The sequence below is a fragment of the Sinocyclocheilus anshuiensis genome, unplaced genomic scaffold (assembly GCF_001515605.1).
Source record: "Sinocyclocheilus anshuiensis isolate Anshui unplaced genomic scaffold, SAMN03320099.WGS_v1.1 scaffold628, whole genome shotgun sequence".
Lineage (NCBI taxonomy): Eukaryota > Metazoa > Chordata > Actinopteri > Cypriniformes > Cyprinidae > Sinocyclocheilus > Sinocyclocheilus anshuiensis.
The window spans coordinates 119,486-135,707 of NW_015555750.1; the positions used below are offsets into that span (position 1 = coordinate 119,486).

The following is a 16,222-nucleotide window of genomic DNA, read 5'->3' on the forward strand; positions in this document are numbered from 1 at the left end:
CACACACACACACACACACACACACACACATTCTAGTACAAACTATATAACATGCAACCTTACCGATCCTTGTTATGTCTCTTATTTTTTACACTGCTGCTGTCAAGTATTTTTTCTGTTTCTTAAAAACATTTATAAATATTATGAATACATCTATACACAAGTATAAGTTAACTTTCTTATGTGAATTACACTTGGAAATGTAGTCATCACTTACAACCTGAACAAAAACGTCACTGGCGCATTTAAGTCCATAAGTCTTTCCATACCAACAAGATAACTGACATGTAAGTACAAAAAAAAAAAAAAAACTTACTCTGATATACAAGGCAGTAAGTTATTAAATGAGACCATATTTTTGTGGAAGTCGACACGTTTATTCAAATTACACAATTAAAAACTTTTCCAAGTTTTTCAAGTCTATATTTAGCATGTCAGCAGAATCTTAGTACTACAGTCATTCTATATAAAAATATTTTAAAATGTACATGTTAAATTCAAAACAGCAAAACTAATGTTACACCACAAAGATAACACAGAAGTATAGGGCTAACATGATGCTCTAGTAGTATGTCTCTCTTTCCACCCAACCTGCAAAGAGAGAAAAACTTATTTTTACTTTTACAGTTGAAAAATATAAAATGATGCACTCATACACTACTTAGACATACATTTGTATACTATTCATTTAAATCCAACAATAGAGTACATTTGATTAGAGCAAGGTTGCAGTTTCCTGATTACCTCCGGGGTTCCGTCTAAGGATGAGCTTTCTGATTTCATCATAAATAAAGATGAGAAGAGAGTACGGGAAGGCACAGAACCACCAGTTGGGCCTGTAGATAGAGCGCAGAATATAAACCAAAGAAGCAGCCAAGAAAAAACTGCATATTTATTTTATACAAATACATTTTAGCCTACTTGAGTGGGTACATTCTGAGAGCCACATCCATGCCAGGGCAATAAGACAAGAAAGCCGCCAGTGCTGTTTCCTCAAACAATCCAAAGATCAGGATTTTGTTCATTGTAGGACAAAAAATGTAGTAAACAGACAATAAATAAAAGAAAATCTCCTCAAGGACATGGCTTACGCTCATTTGTTCTCCCAGACTCACTTCATTCCCTGCTGGAAGACAGAATTACGCCTGGTCTTGCAGATAATCAGATCGGCCCACTGCACGACCACAATGCTGGCGAAGAATGCTGTGTGGCACGAGAACTCCACAATCTTACTCTGTTGATATGTCTGAGAAAACATAACATTGTTTTGATACAATCATTTCATAGTATCACTTGTGAAGACCAGTGTTGGGGGTAACACATTACAAGTAACACGAGTTACGTAATCAGATTACTTTTTTTCAAGTAACTAGTAAAATAATGCATTACTTTTACATTTACAATGAATTATCTGAGTTACTTTTTTAAATAAGTAACGCCAGTTACGTTGTTTCCCATGTATTCACTGACAGCTCTTGTGTTGCCATGTTGAGAGAAATGAGGAGTAAGTGCAGAGGTGTTGTGTGTGAAGATGATCTTACTGTAGTTCTAGACTAAATATAAACATTTACTCACATGCACAAAAACAGATTCAGTATTCCTCAAAATGAATAAAAACAGTCAAATGCAAACTCAGAATATTATACAAACCAGCAATAATTAAATATGTTAAATAAAACAAATATAATTTATGTATTTAATCTCATTTTATTAACCAATGTCTTTGCTACTGACCTTTGATGATCCAATTCAACCATACTAAGCAAAAATGACACATTTGTGTTTCATTTTTGTTATTGCTGAAAAGTGTTGAACTTTCTTCTCCTGCGTCATATTCTTCATGCGATTTGTTTGAGCTGCACCCTCTACTGTACAGACGTGAATTTACATTTCCTTCAGCCTGAGGCATAATTATTTCTCTTTTGGTTGTGAAAGGGCTTTTACCTTTGTTGTGAAAGGGCTTATACCTTTGTAAAGGAAGAACATTTTATATTAAAAACAAACAACCAAGCCCTGCCCAGATTTAAAACATAACTCAAGTAACGTAACACATTACTTTCCATAAAAAGTAACTAAGTAACGTAATTAGTTACTTTTTTAGGGAGTAACGGAACAGTGTAATGCATAACTTTTAAAAGTAACTTTCCTCAACACTGGTAAAGACTTTCATTAAAATTAAGACATTAAAATTAGGGTTTTGAAGCTTTTAGTAGATGCCTGTTAGCTTTGAGGCAAATCTAAATGCTAAAGCACACCTAAATGTTGACTACATTCAATTTTAGCCAATATACACACAAAACAAATACACAAAACAGCTTTGTCATGACTGGAATAAATTACATTTTTAAAAACGGTAAAATAGAAAACAGCTATTTTAAATTGTAATAAAATGTAACAATATTACTGTTTATACTGTATTTTAAATCAAATAAATACAGCCTGTTGAAAATGAGAGACTTCTTTTAAAAACATTAATAATTTTACCCATGCCAAATTTTGAACAGTCTTGTGTGCATTTTAAAAGGACATTCTCTTTTAGGAAGATACAGTAATACTGTTGACTCTGTATCCAAAACTATGCTCTCAAGAATGAGAATGTCCCTCCCCCTGACTAGCATGTAGCAAAGTTATGGTTCACAGCTGTGATGTAATTCATAATACATACCCACTGTTACCCATAACTGTCCTCCAGGTCATTAATATGCTTGTCATCCCAATGTACACGAATTCCTAGTAGTCTTGATGGTAAAAAGCCATTTTCAGCAAGAATGACAAAGTATGTGAAAAATCCAGCCAGAGCCTGAATCATACCTGCAGAACGAGACAAAATCTTCTATTAAAACTTTAAAGCCATTTTCACCTTTTGAAATGAGAAGCTTTCATATGATAGCATGTTAGTGAGGAAAAACTTGGGATGAGATTCACAACATACTAATTTAGCACCTGATCGAATACCATTAAAAATGACAGTCTTAGAATCTTTTCTAAGACAATTTTAGCATTTTTAGTGCTATGCTCTACCATTTAAGCTACTGGAACAAAGCAACAAAATGTCCACCTACCTATCTGTCCATATGCAATGCTAATAAGTCTTTCATTCACCAACTTGTCTGTTTTAGGGTTTCTGGGCTGTCTCTTCATAATATAGGGTGACCATACGTGTCATTTTCCCAGGACGCGTCTTGGCCAGGATTTCTATGATGCCTAAAATATCTAGGTTTTGGCTTTGTTTGCGTGTGCAGACCGATCGGTGTATGACATCAAAATACCATACAGACGGTTCCTTATGCTTTCAAAATGCTCTCGAGGTATTTTGATGTCACACTGATCGGTCTGCACACGCAAACAAAGCCAAAACCTAGATATTTTAGGCAATATAGAACTAGACGCGTCCTGGGAAAATGGCACGTATGGTCACCCTACATAATATCACTCTCAGCAGCCTTGTATGCCAGAGAAATAGCAGGGACCTTGAAAAAAACCCCAAAATGATTAACTGTCATCTCTTGTAGAGATAAAATACCAAATGTGAAAGTGTGAACAAGAAAATAACCCAGTGTGTTGTTCACTGACCATGTATTGACCTGTTCCCAGGTCAATACACAGATTGGTAACAGTTACTGTTACTGGTCAGGGTGTAAGCAATGGACTTCTTCAAGTTGTCAAAGATCAGATGGCCTAGAGTGGAGAGAAAACGCTAACAAAGGAGCCCACAACATTGAGAGGATATGAAAAAAGGTCTCATGTACCTTCCTCTACGCCTGTGACAATTGAGGCAAAGTTGTCATCCAGGAGGATCATGTCAGCAGCCTGGTTGGACACGTCTGAGCCAGCAATACCCATAACAACACCAATATCAGCCTTCTTCAGTGCTGGAGAATCATTCACACCTTCCCCTGTTTCAGCCACTATGGCTCCCTTTCTAAAGAAATTATTAAAAATTTAACTTAAAATTGCAATTTCCAAATGCTTTCTAAACCAGAGGTTTTCACGGGGACCAGGGGCTGCAAAGGTATGGAAGCATATGGGTAGCAAAATTTATTTCGAAATGTAATATGTAAAATGGCAATGTATTTCTGTATTTAAATTTACATTTTCCCATACATATGTGCAACATTTAGTGCAAAATAAAAATGAAAATTCAATTATATAATTTACATTTGCCATTTTCTACACTAGTTTTAATATGTAAATTAAAAACATATTTTAACGCTTTATAAGTTGCAAAATTAAAATGAAATTGTATTACCCAAATTTATTAGATATGTTTAACATGTCCAAGCAAAAACTGCAAAATTATCATTTAAATGCCATTTTACCTAAATGCATTTAGACTTACGGATAGGACACTTGAGACTGCATTTTCATCGTGATACCGCGTGATAATTGTAGCAAAATGCAGTGTGAATTTCAAAATGCATTCTGAGCCAGATGTGCAGCAAAATGGTTGCAAAAATGGTGATTTAAATGTCTTTTATTCTTCTTAAAAGCATCGACATGTAATGTGGTGTTTGGGTTTTGTATCATGTTCTTGTTTTCATGTCTTTTATTTTATAGTTTGATTCCTGCTGTTAGTTTCATGCTTCCCTTGCCTCATGTCTCTCTGCCTTGTGTATGTGTCATGCTCTCATTGGTTATTGTCTAGTCATGTGATTCTCTTGTCTGTGTTATGTTCTCATTGGTTTCTTTAGTCATTGGTTGCCTTGTTCCCCATTGGTTTGTTCTTGTCATGTGACCCTCATTGTCTGCTATAAGCAGCCATCATGTTTTCATTGGCCTTGTTGCGTATTGAAGTTGTAACCTGCTGTCGGTGAGTCTAGTCTGTTTATGCCTTGTCAAGTCTGTGTCTCTAGTCTTGGATTATGTTTGTATTTTGGATCACGTCTGTAAATAAACTGCACATGGGTTCTTCACTACGCTTGCATTCAGTGGACTGAATCGTTACATGACACTTACACTTAAAACGTTTCAATTGCATTTTCTGATAATTGATCATTTTTTTTATAAGGATTGAATAAAAGCATTGTTTTTTCCAAAAACTTCTGTAATGTGCACACAAAATTAAATACTTGATTGCCTTTTTATCAATCAAGGGAAAGGGGATCACTCACAAGGGGGATCATAATTGGAGCTCTTTGGCATCAAAAAGTTGTTGTAAACTGTCTAACTGAAGTATTAAGTATACACAGCCAATTTACAGTAGGTATATTCAGAATTTCATTACCTGTCACTGACACCCCTCAACAATAATCAGCTTCTGCTGTGGTGATGTTCTGGCGAACACAATTTCTGTGTGGTGCTTCAGAATATCATCTAACTGTTCAGCTGTGAGGTCCTTCAGGTCTCCACCGTGAACCACGCAGGCCTTTGCATCTCTGAAAAGAGATTTATTGGCTTTAATTAGATTCATGTCAAGGAAATTTAGAGTGACATTTTTAGTAAAACTAACACAATACCTGGGATTGACCTCATTGACCGGGATATTCAAGTGAGCAGCAATGTCTTCCACAGTCTCATTACCCTCAGAAATAATCCCAACACCCTTTGCTATGGCTTTGGCAGTGATTGGATGGTCACCGGTTACCATGATAACCTAATAGTTGAGAAATATGTGTAAACTATAATTATATAATTTCAACACATCGTAAAGGAATTGTACCTCTGCTTTACCTTGATTCCTGCACTTCTGCATTTGCCCACAGCATCAGGCACAGCAGCACGTGGAGGGTCGATCATTGACATCAGACCCACAAAGCACAGATTCTCAGTAGGGAAATTCACAATCTGTATCAAACTGGAAGCCTTCTGTAAACTGTTCATCAGGGAGGTAGAAATGACAGAATCCTGTTGGAGAAGAATGTGAATGATCAGTTCACAGTGTGCTCAGGTGAACTCACAACTTTTATTTGAAGGAGCAGCTTTTTCTCCTTTACCTAAAACTCTTTCTCCAAGGCCCCCGAGCTCCAGATAAGCATTCTGAAAGGCTTCTTTCATTTCATCATCCAAAGGTTGCTCCTTGCCTTGGATCAATAGTAGCACAGCGGTCCAGGATTCACTCTGGGGCTCCTTTCATCACCAGCAGGTGTTTAGACTCTGTGCCACCATTTGGGTTCTTGTGCACTGACAGCTACCAATGCAAGCATCAGATAATTTAATATAATGAGTTGTAATGTATGGGCTGTCAATGTAACATATTAATTTGTGGCATACTTTAAATTCTTGAATGGGAAATCTACTAAGTAGAGATGCAAGATCCTAAATCCAGTACCTGATATTTGTTTGTCGAGTTGAAAGGGATTTCCGCCACTTTGGTGTACTTGTCTCTCATTTCTTTCACTGATCCACAGCAAAGCTCAATGCATTATAGCAGAGCAGATTCAGACGCATCCCCAGCAACATCTCTCTAAATATTTAAACACACAAGTGAGATTTATTCGAAAATCTTACAACCCATGGCACGTTGATCAACAATACAGCAAAAAACTTACATTGTGAAATATTATTACAAATTAAAAGCATTGTTTTCTATTTTGATATATTTTAAAATGTAATTTACTTCTGTGATGCAAAGCTGAATTTTCAGCAGCCATTTCTCCAGTCTCCAGTGTCACATGATCCTTTGGGAATCATTCTAATATCTATAACAATATTGTCTGATTTGATGCTTAGGAAACATTTCGTATTATTAGCAATGTTGCAAACATTTTTGGGGGATTCTTTGCTGAATGGAAAGTTGAAAACCATTTTCAAAGCAAGTTCAAAACATTTTTGTATTATAAATCTTATGTAACATTTTAAATCTCTTTGTCACCTCAGATTAATTTAAGCATTGTATCCTTGCTGAACAAAATTAATTTCTTTCAGAAAGAAATCAATACAACTTTTTTTTAACAAACATATAACACAAACTGCACTGCTTTTAAAAAAAGCAGACCTCCACCAAAAGTCATTGTGTAACTTGTGCGCTATCGCACTAAGTATAATTGTAGTGCCTCAAATCAAAAACTAACCTTTAGAATTGGCACATCTGTCTGCTCTGCCAGGAACACAGCCCTGTTGCACAGCCCAGCAATATGAGCCAATGATGCCCAGGTGGCCGAGCTGCGGTCAAAGGAGGTCCCGCTCTGATTCTCTGTGGTGTCAGCCTCATGGATCTGGTTATCAAACCACATTCATGCGATTCTGTGTTAATGTGCCAGTTTTATCAGAACAGATGGTTGAGGTTGAGCCCAGCGTTTCAACAGCCTCAAGGTTCTTAACCAAACAGTTTTTCTTAGCCATGCGTTTCGCTGTGAGGGTGAGACAAACCTAAAGAATGAGAAGCAGAGAGCAACTGTCAAGCAAATATTAGGGCCTAATCTTCAAACAAAGTTTAAACTAACTAACCGTGACTGTTGCAAGAAGACCTTCAAGCACATTGGCCACAATGATGCCAATAAGAAAGATAACAGCTTCCAACCAGGAGTAATCAAGAACGAGAGACAGAATAAAGAAAGAGACACCAAGGAAGACAGCCACGCCTGTGATGATGTGGATGAAGTGCTCAATCTCAATTGAGATGGGGGTTCGTCCGACCTCTAGTCCAGATCCAAGTGTTGCAATTCAACCCATGACTGTACGGTCTCCGGTGCTGATGACGATGCCACATGCAGTACCTACAGTATGTGCAAATATTGCATCAGAAACATTTAAATGTAAATTACATTTAAATTTAATTTGATCGAAGTAATCAATCAATTATAATATTACAAAGGATTTCTATTTGAAATAGCTGTTCTTTTGAACTTCATATTAGTCAAAGAAACCTGAAAAAAAACTTTTCAGTTTCCACAAAAAAAATATTAAGTAGCACAACTGTTTTCAACAATGATAATAAAAATCAATGTTTTTCGAGCACCAAATTATCACATTAAAATGATTTCTTAAGGATCATGCGACACTGAAGACAGGAGTAATGGCTACTGAATATTCAGCTTTGTCTTCATGGGAATACATTCCATTTTAAAATATAATAAATAAAATAGAAAACAGTTATTTTAAATTATAATTGTCTTACTGTATTTTTAATCAAATAAATGCAGCCTTGGTGAACATAAGAGACTTTTTTCAGAAACATAAAAAAAAAAAACCTTACCAACCCTAAATTATGAATGGTATTGTAAATAAAATATTTTACATAATATAATTTACATATGCAATATTTTTGCTTTGCCATCAAAGGTAGTTGCAATTAAAGTCGAATTAGTAACACAGTAGAATTAATCACTGGCATTCCTGAATGAATCACAGATGGTGAACAAAATGGTAAAGAAAATGATTCAATGGTTCACTCATAAAGTCAGTCATTGGTTTCATTAATGAACAAATCAGTGTTTTTTTAATGAATCAGTTAAGTCAATGACTCAATTATTCACTCATAAAGACAGTCAATTGTCGCCACCTAAAGGCATAATGAGTAATATTAAAAGTAAAAGTGTAAATATAAAAATAAAATGAGATGAATTTAATTATAATAAAATCTTAACAATTACGCAATTATAAGTAAAACACTTTACTGAACATCTGTAGTTAATGAGAATATAAAATACCTTCTACACAGTTGGTGGAGAAGAAAGCAATATTCCTGGTCTCTAGAGGATTATCATTTGAGAAATCCGGGGACCGTGTCTGAGGCTCTAATTCTCCAGTCAGAGAGGAGTTATCCACCTTAAAACACCCAATTTAAAACCTATTTTTACATAATGTCACTACCACAGAAAGGAAATGTGATGTTCACACTACACTGATCAGCTCAGATAAGAAATAGCGGCTCATAATAACCTTGAAGCCATGTGAGGCTATGATTCTCAGGTCAGCAGGGATCCTGTCACCACCTTTTACCTCCACCAGATCACCAACCACCACATCTTCAGCATTGATATGTTTCTTCTCACCATCACGGACAACCAATGCTTGCTAGAAAGGAAAAAAAGTTTATAATCTGATCAAAAAATACATAAGAATACAAACCTACAATGTATTTTAAGCTTATAGATTAGTTTATTAGACAAACTGAATGGCAAAAAATAACTAAGTTAGAAAAAAAAATATTTACCTGGGGAACCAAATTCTTGAAAGAGTCCATAATTTTTGAGCTCTTTGCCTCTTGATAGTATGAGAAACATCCAGTGATTATCACCACAGCTGATAGCACAACTCCCAAATACAGCTGCATTGAACAAAGGGATAAAAAAGACTAGATATAAAAAATATTAAAGAAGCAGACCACACCGAATGTTTTTTTTTTAGCATTCCCTCTCACATTGTCATTAGCTGGCTCATCTACCATTGCCGCTTGAATGCCATACGCAAGAAAGCAGAGGACGGCACCAGTCCACAACAGCATGGAGAAACCTCCAAACATCTGCTTACAGAAATTCACCCATGGTTGGAGGTGGAGTGAGGGCATTAGGTCCATCACGGGCCAGAATCTCTGCTGCATGAGCGCATGTGAGACCCTTGTGAAGTCAAAGAGAGAGCTGTGTTAGTTATTGATCACTAGAGATTTATTAAGAGTCATTTTATAAAAGAGACACTCTACTTCATAAACTTACTCTGCTCAAGTCTGTACCATATTTACGGTGGAGCTCTTCCAACGTCAAGTTTGTGATCATCCTGAAATAGATTTTGTACAGAAAGATTCAGCCTTGGAAAAATGATCAGAGTGTACCATATTGAACAAAGCTAAGTAAAGTCTCACCAAATTCACTTCCTTTTTCAGCTCATCCATATCTTTGTCCTTCTTCTTGTTTTTGTTCTTTTTCTTTCCTCCTTGCTCTGACGTTGCCGCCAGCTCATATTGGTCCCGTCCATCCTGAAATAGATGTTTGAAACATGAAATAACAACTTTGTCAAACAACAAGGCTGTGACAATTGAGTCATTTTGTGGAAAAAGTTAAAGAAATAATTCACCCCCCAAAAATTAAAATTCTGTCAATGCCTACTTCCATATATTTTAAAACCCATATGACTTTCTTTCCTCTACAGAGCATAAAAGGAGAAATTCTAAACACTGTGCTGCTCACTTTTTCTCATAAAATTACTAAACTTTCTGAAGTGTTCAAGCTTGTAAAAGGTTCAAAAGCACTATATATGTGGTCCATACAGTTTGTGCACTACACTTTTCAAGTTATCGCTTTTATGATACCTTAAAGTCTGTAAAGTTCCTCTTTTTAAAAAGAAAAAAAGCTGTATAAAATGCAACCTATACATTAAATGTTTTTCACTTATTACCTTTTATCTCATGTGGTGAACATGAGGGCAAGCCCAACTATCTACCAAAACATATTCAAATTACTGCCAACGTCCTGAGTTGTCAAGGGTCTTTGATGTATTTCGAAGGGATCAGCTTTCTCTTGACATGATCTGCTACATGGAACTAACAAGTATAATAATGTTCTGTGGCACAGGGCCAGTCTCAACTAAGGACATGGATGCAACCATGTCATCTTGGCCTCTATCCAGTGAAAAGAAATAAGCAGAAGCAACAAAGCCTTTTCCCTCAGTACATTTCATTTCCCAAAGAGAACATGAGTAGGCAAAGGTGGGAGTATCATTAGTTTATCTCAGAATTTCTGCGAGGGTCACACATCCGCAAACTCGCAACAGATAAACACTCCCGTACAAAGAATTGTGCTCATGTTTTATTCAACTGTCCAGTCAACCAGAGTTCAGTGCAATTGTTGCCTCAGGCAAACATGTTATGCCACCTTTGTGGCGACACACAGGAGTGTGACAGGAGCAACTGTTTGTGAGAATGAAAAATGGATTTGAGGATGTTTTTCCAAATTAGATCTGCTTTCTTTGTATGACCTCAAACAACTTCACAGCAGTTGTAAACAGTACAAGTTAACAGTTGTTTAGTTGTACAGTGAAAGAACCTTTGAGTCTACATTGTGAAAATAGCTGAAGTATATTAGGAGGCAAAAAGTAACTGCATGTTGACATCTTTCCTCCATTCTTATTGCAAAGGATTAGGAAAGTTTTGTGGTAATTCAGGTGAACTGACCTAGAGTACGCACACCATGTTCTTAAGGGAAGGAGAGAAAACATCACTCCAAAACAACAACCTGTGGCTCTAGAACTAGGGTTAGGAAGTAAGGAAAATGCGCAACAACAATAATAATAAAGTAAAACAAATATAATAAAGAAGAAAGTTATTAGCAAAACAGTATAAACACAATTTAAAATCCTGATTCCACACGGAGTATGCAAATAAGGTTGTAAATAGTGATGAATAGTAATGAGTACTGCATGAACTGCACAGGTCATACTACAGCCCACTACACTCCCACTTCTCATTTAAACTGAATATAAAATGCAATCATAGAATAAGAAACAATAAACCACTCCATATGCCCAACAACATGATTACACAAAATTGAATTGAAACTTGTTGGTCTTTTTTTGAATACATATAACAGTGGTGTAGTGGAGGGTATACGCAGGTATACGGCGTATACCCACTTCTTTATCAGTCGGCTTTGCATATACCCACTTCTAAATCCCCTCTGATGCGCATCATTCAGTAGTGTCCTGCATTAGCCAAAATCATGACAGTCCACCATGACTAGCTAATCAAATCGCATGTGAATAAATGCAAATATTCCCTAAACATACCCAGTAAAGACAGTGATGCGGTCAGAATGCGCCGGCTTCCCTTTGAATTTGATTGATGATTGCGCCCGCGCCCGCACCCGCCTCTCATCTTGACAAATCACGTGAATGCAAGCGGAGTCGGTCTGGGGCTTGAGTGCATGTCAGGGAGGCGCGCAGAGTGATAAAATAATATTGAATTATTGACTCCTAATTTGAGTCTGTACATTATAACGAAAACAATACCTTAAAAATGAAAAGAAGCAAGTTCTTGCAATCAGATTTTTTTTTAGCCGGTAAACGTTTTCCAGAATTATTATTTTCAGCGTGTATTTGGCTTAAAAGCACGAGGGTTTTATAATGGACGCTGCTGACGTCTGAAGGTGTTTTTTAGATTCTGAATGGATCCGTATAGAAGCCTCTACAGTCAGGTCAAGGCAGTAGGTTTAGTGATCTTTTGGTGTCTCCTTGTGGTCCTGTTTGATATTGCAATTTATTTATTTAATTTTTGCACTATATAGTAGGCTATATAGATCAATTGTAAAAAGGTATGGGGCGAGTAGGAGGTTACTATTTGCCCGTCACTGTATGCCATGGAAGAAATTTTGGGGTGAACTAAATATGTAAGACTAGTCTTACGTCACTGTTTATAACACAGGCCGTTCATCCTTTGCTGGGCCGCTTAAAAAAATGGGGACATAAATTAAGAGTATACCCACTTCTCCAGGCACCACTACACCACTGCATATACATATACACTTATATGAATGTGTGTTTGTGTGTATAACTTATACATTTTAGATCAAATATAAGTATATTAATATTTTTGTTTAAGTTATACAAAATAGTCCTACTAACGTGGTAACGTCTAGTTATTTAGTTCAGAGCTGGTATTTTTCACCAGCGATCTTCACATAAGTTACCCAGTATAATCTTTATCTTTCTGAAAATATCCGTCATAACTAAGTGCATCTCCATTAATATTACTATGCTTCAAATGAAACAAGCCTAGTTATTAAAACATGTTTTACTTACCCCAACTCCTATTTCGCTTGTGAACAGCGACTGTTCGTGTAGAAACGGAACAACCAATAGGAAGAGAGCAAGCTCTTTGTGCAGCCTCTGTGTGTGTGTGTGTGTGTGCGTGCGTGCGTGCGTGCGTGTGTGTGTGCGTGCGTGTATGTGTGCGCGTGTGTGCGCGTAAATCTAAGGTTTGAATCCCCTGAGACTGGGAGACAACGTTCTTTTTGCCGATGCATTTATATTACTCTTAATAATTAACAATGTGGCAAAATTCACAGCAATAGCTTATTTAGGATAAGATAAACAATATATAACACATACACACACAAAACGTTTGTATTTCGTTTTGTATTTCGTTTTTTTATATATATTACTGTATAGCCTATGTAGCCTACAGTACCGGTTAAAAGTTTGAAATTATTTATTTATTGAAATTATTTATTTATGTTTTTGAAAAAAATCTCTTCTGCTTACAAAGGCTGCATTTATTTGATCAGGAATATAGTAAACAGTAATATTGTGAAGTATTATTACAATTTTAAGGAATTGTTGAATTATTAAAATATTCCTTTTATAAGAACTATATTAAAATGTCTTTTTTTTTCCTGCAATAGCAAAGTTGAATTTTCAGTAGCCATTAATCCAGTCTTCAGTTTCACATGATCCTCCAGAAATCATTCTGATGTTGATTTTTTATTATGTTGATTTGGTACATACAAAACACTTATTCCAAAAAGTATGTATTTTATGATGCACAAAAATAAATCCCCATTGCAGGGTATAATGAGTATTCATAAATCTGGCAAAAATTTGATTAAAAACTTTTTTTTTTTTTTATTATGTGATGAACAAATATTACAGAAAAAAAACATGGAAAAATGTCTGTGTGTAGTTGGAGATTTTCTGGTTTCTTTTTTTTTTTCAACAAATCTTTCCCTCAAAAAGAGTGAAGAAAATCCATAGTTTGCTTTTTCCTCCCTTTCATGTTTTACACTGCTTATGAGGAAACCACAATGTGGGAAACCAAGAACAGCTCCAGGAAACCTCAAGTGGCTAAAAGATAATACAATCCTGGTGTTGAGCTCTACTGTGGAGCTAAAGAGGGGTTGCTGTGTAGTCTTGACTTGTCCTATAACATTATATTATGCAACATGAGAATTGTTAGCGTATGTCTAAATACTATTGCATTTTAAAGCTGTTGCTCTGTAAATCTAAACGCTTAACATTGGGGTCTTAGAACCTATTATGCAAGAGCTTTGGCGGTAATCTGTGTATATAGCTAAGCCGCGCTTTTATGACACCAAACATTCTTAAACACCTGAGAAATATCAGTCACACACAAGAAAAAGATCTGCGGATGGTGTGAAGCCAGGCCATTTCAATGGGTTTTCCCATTTCATTTGATGCATTGCTTTTATTTTGTATGTGCCTGTGATTACAAATGGTTATATCACTCAAGCCTCTGTTTGGTGTTTTATCTATTTATGCCAGAAGGACACAGATGCTACCTTAGACAAATGCATTGTAATTCTCCCCTTTCAATCCCTTTGATCTGATTCAAATCCATTAAAGTTATTTCTCTCTTTGGGCCATATCAAAGACCTGCTCGTATTCCCCCTCTCCCCATTTCAGATGTCCATAGAAGTCCAAATATAGACCACACGCACCTTTTTAAACAGCTCAGGTACTCTTTCTTATAATGGATCCTATATTGTAAACAAACACAAACGTGTCACACTATAGATGATGCTTCAGATAACACCATCTATACCTGCACTGAGGTACAATGGCCATTGTAACGGTTCTGTTGGTTGATGGACAAGCCATTTCTTCTTTCCTAGAAGAGCACCAGTGCTGCAGGGTATTCTGTCTGAGATCGTATCACTTCACTTTACTAATGCCTGTTTGTACTGAAGAGTTGAAACCTGTCAGACAATGAGAAAATGAATTATTGGGGATGTGTCCTGAGCCATGACAGCAAACAGAATTACACTTCATATTAACATGGCATATCAAACAGCAGTTTTGACAAAACACATCTTTAGATCAGATGCTTCTGTGCATATAGTGGAACTGCTATTGATTTTGCATTTAATATACAATGGGAAATAGACAAAGTTGCATCAAAGGCATAAATATGTTTAATGGCTATAATGTTGGATACAAACTGTCAGTGCTGAATTTTATTGCTCATAGGTTCATTGTAAAAATATCCTGTTAAATTTACTGTGGATAACTGGCGGCTAGTTGCCAATAAATAAAAAATACACTGTAAATAAACAAATATGGTGACAATGATTTATTGCAGGATACCTGTATATTTTACAACTGTAAATTATATAGTAATTTATGCTTTTTAATAAAAAACAATATTTTACATTATGAGATGTTACATTTAATTTAGAATTTACTGATGACAGAATATACATTTTTGGGTAAACTACACCTTATTATTAACTATTAAGTTCTGTATTAACTTTAGTTGTTTCACCAAAAATATTTAAGACTTGTTGTTGACAGTTATAGAGCTACACAATTATTACAATTGCTCTGATAATTTGGTCTTGGAAGAATTTGATGAGTAATGTTTTAGTTTATATGGAAATCTCAGACTTTTTATTACAGACTTTGACATCTTGGCATGTAAAATTCATGAAAAGGGAACTTCTGCTCAAAAACAAGGCATAAGCAAAAATCTCTTCCCATATTTATCTCTTTCAACATTGGCTGGGTTTCCCAAAGCACTAACTTTACTGTCATACTCCAGTTATCATACTCCGTCCTTACTCCCTTTGTTTCTGTCTGTCTTTGTGTATTTGTAACAGTCAGTCTATATCTGTGTCAACAGGAGACACTTTATCTTCACGTCAGTCCCGTTATCACGCCAGCCCTTCTCTCTCCTTTCCTCTGCCCACAACCAAACTGCATGCGTTTCTCTCTATCAGTGCACCTGTCACCGCTGTCTGCCTGTCTCCCAGACTTTGCCACTCAATCTTGTCTTGATGCTGAACATCTTCGATCGAAGCCTTTTGATGTTAGCTCTGTCTCCAGCTCTGAAAGATGTAACTGATGCGGAGGTATCACAAACAATGAATGTAACAGATGGTCCACATTTTTCACATTAAAGGAATAGTTCCCCAAAAACTGAGAATTCTGTCTGATTTACTCACTCACACATCTTTCCAAACCCCTTTGCTTTTATTTTTTTTCCCATGAAAGAAATCTTAAGATTCAAGAATATAGACATTTTTCATATAATGACAGATTATTGCAACCACAAGCTGTCTAGTTTAAAAAAAGTCATATCTGTGTCATAGGAATCACTAATGGATTACTTATACTTTGTGCTTTTATAGTATTATGTCTCACTTTTTATTGAAAGCAGTCCATGTGAATAGTGCACTATATTTCAAATCCTCCCCATATGACAAAAAATGTTTTCGGATATATTATTTAATTTACTTCTAATTAAACTTATAAACATATACATCCACTCATATATTTTTGCCCAATCTTTTAAATATAAACATGTTAATGCTGTCCAAAAAAAAAAAAAAAAAAAAAA

General features: G+C 35.8%; 1 pseudogene; it reads right to left on the reverse strand.

Moving 5' to 3' along the window:
• Positions 1–361: 361 nt before the first annotated feature.
• LOC107673691 (sodium/potassium-transporting ATPase subunit alpha-1-like) lies at positions 362–12,706 on the reverse strand (annotated as a pseudogene).
• Positions 12,707–16,222: the final 3,516 nt, after the last annotated feature.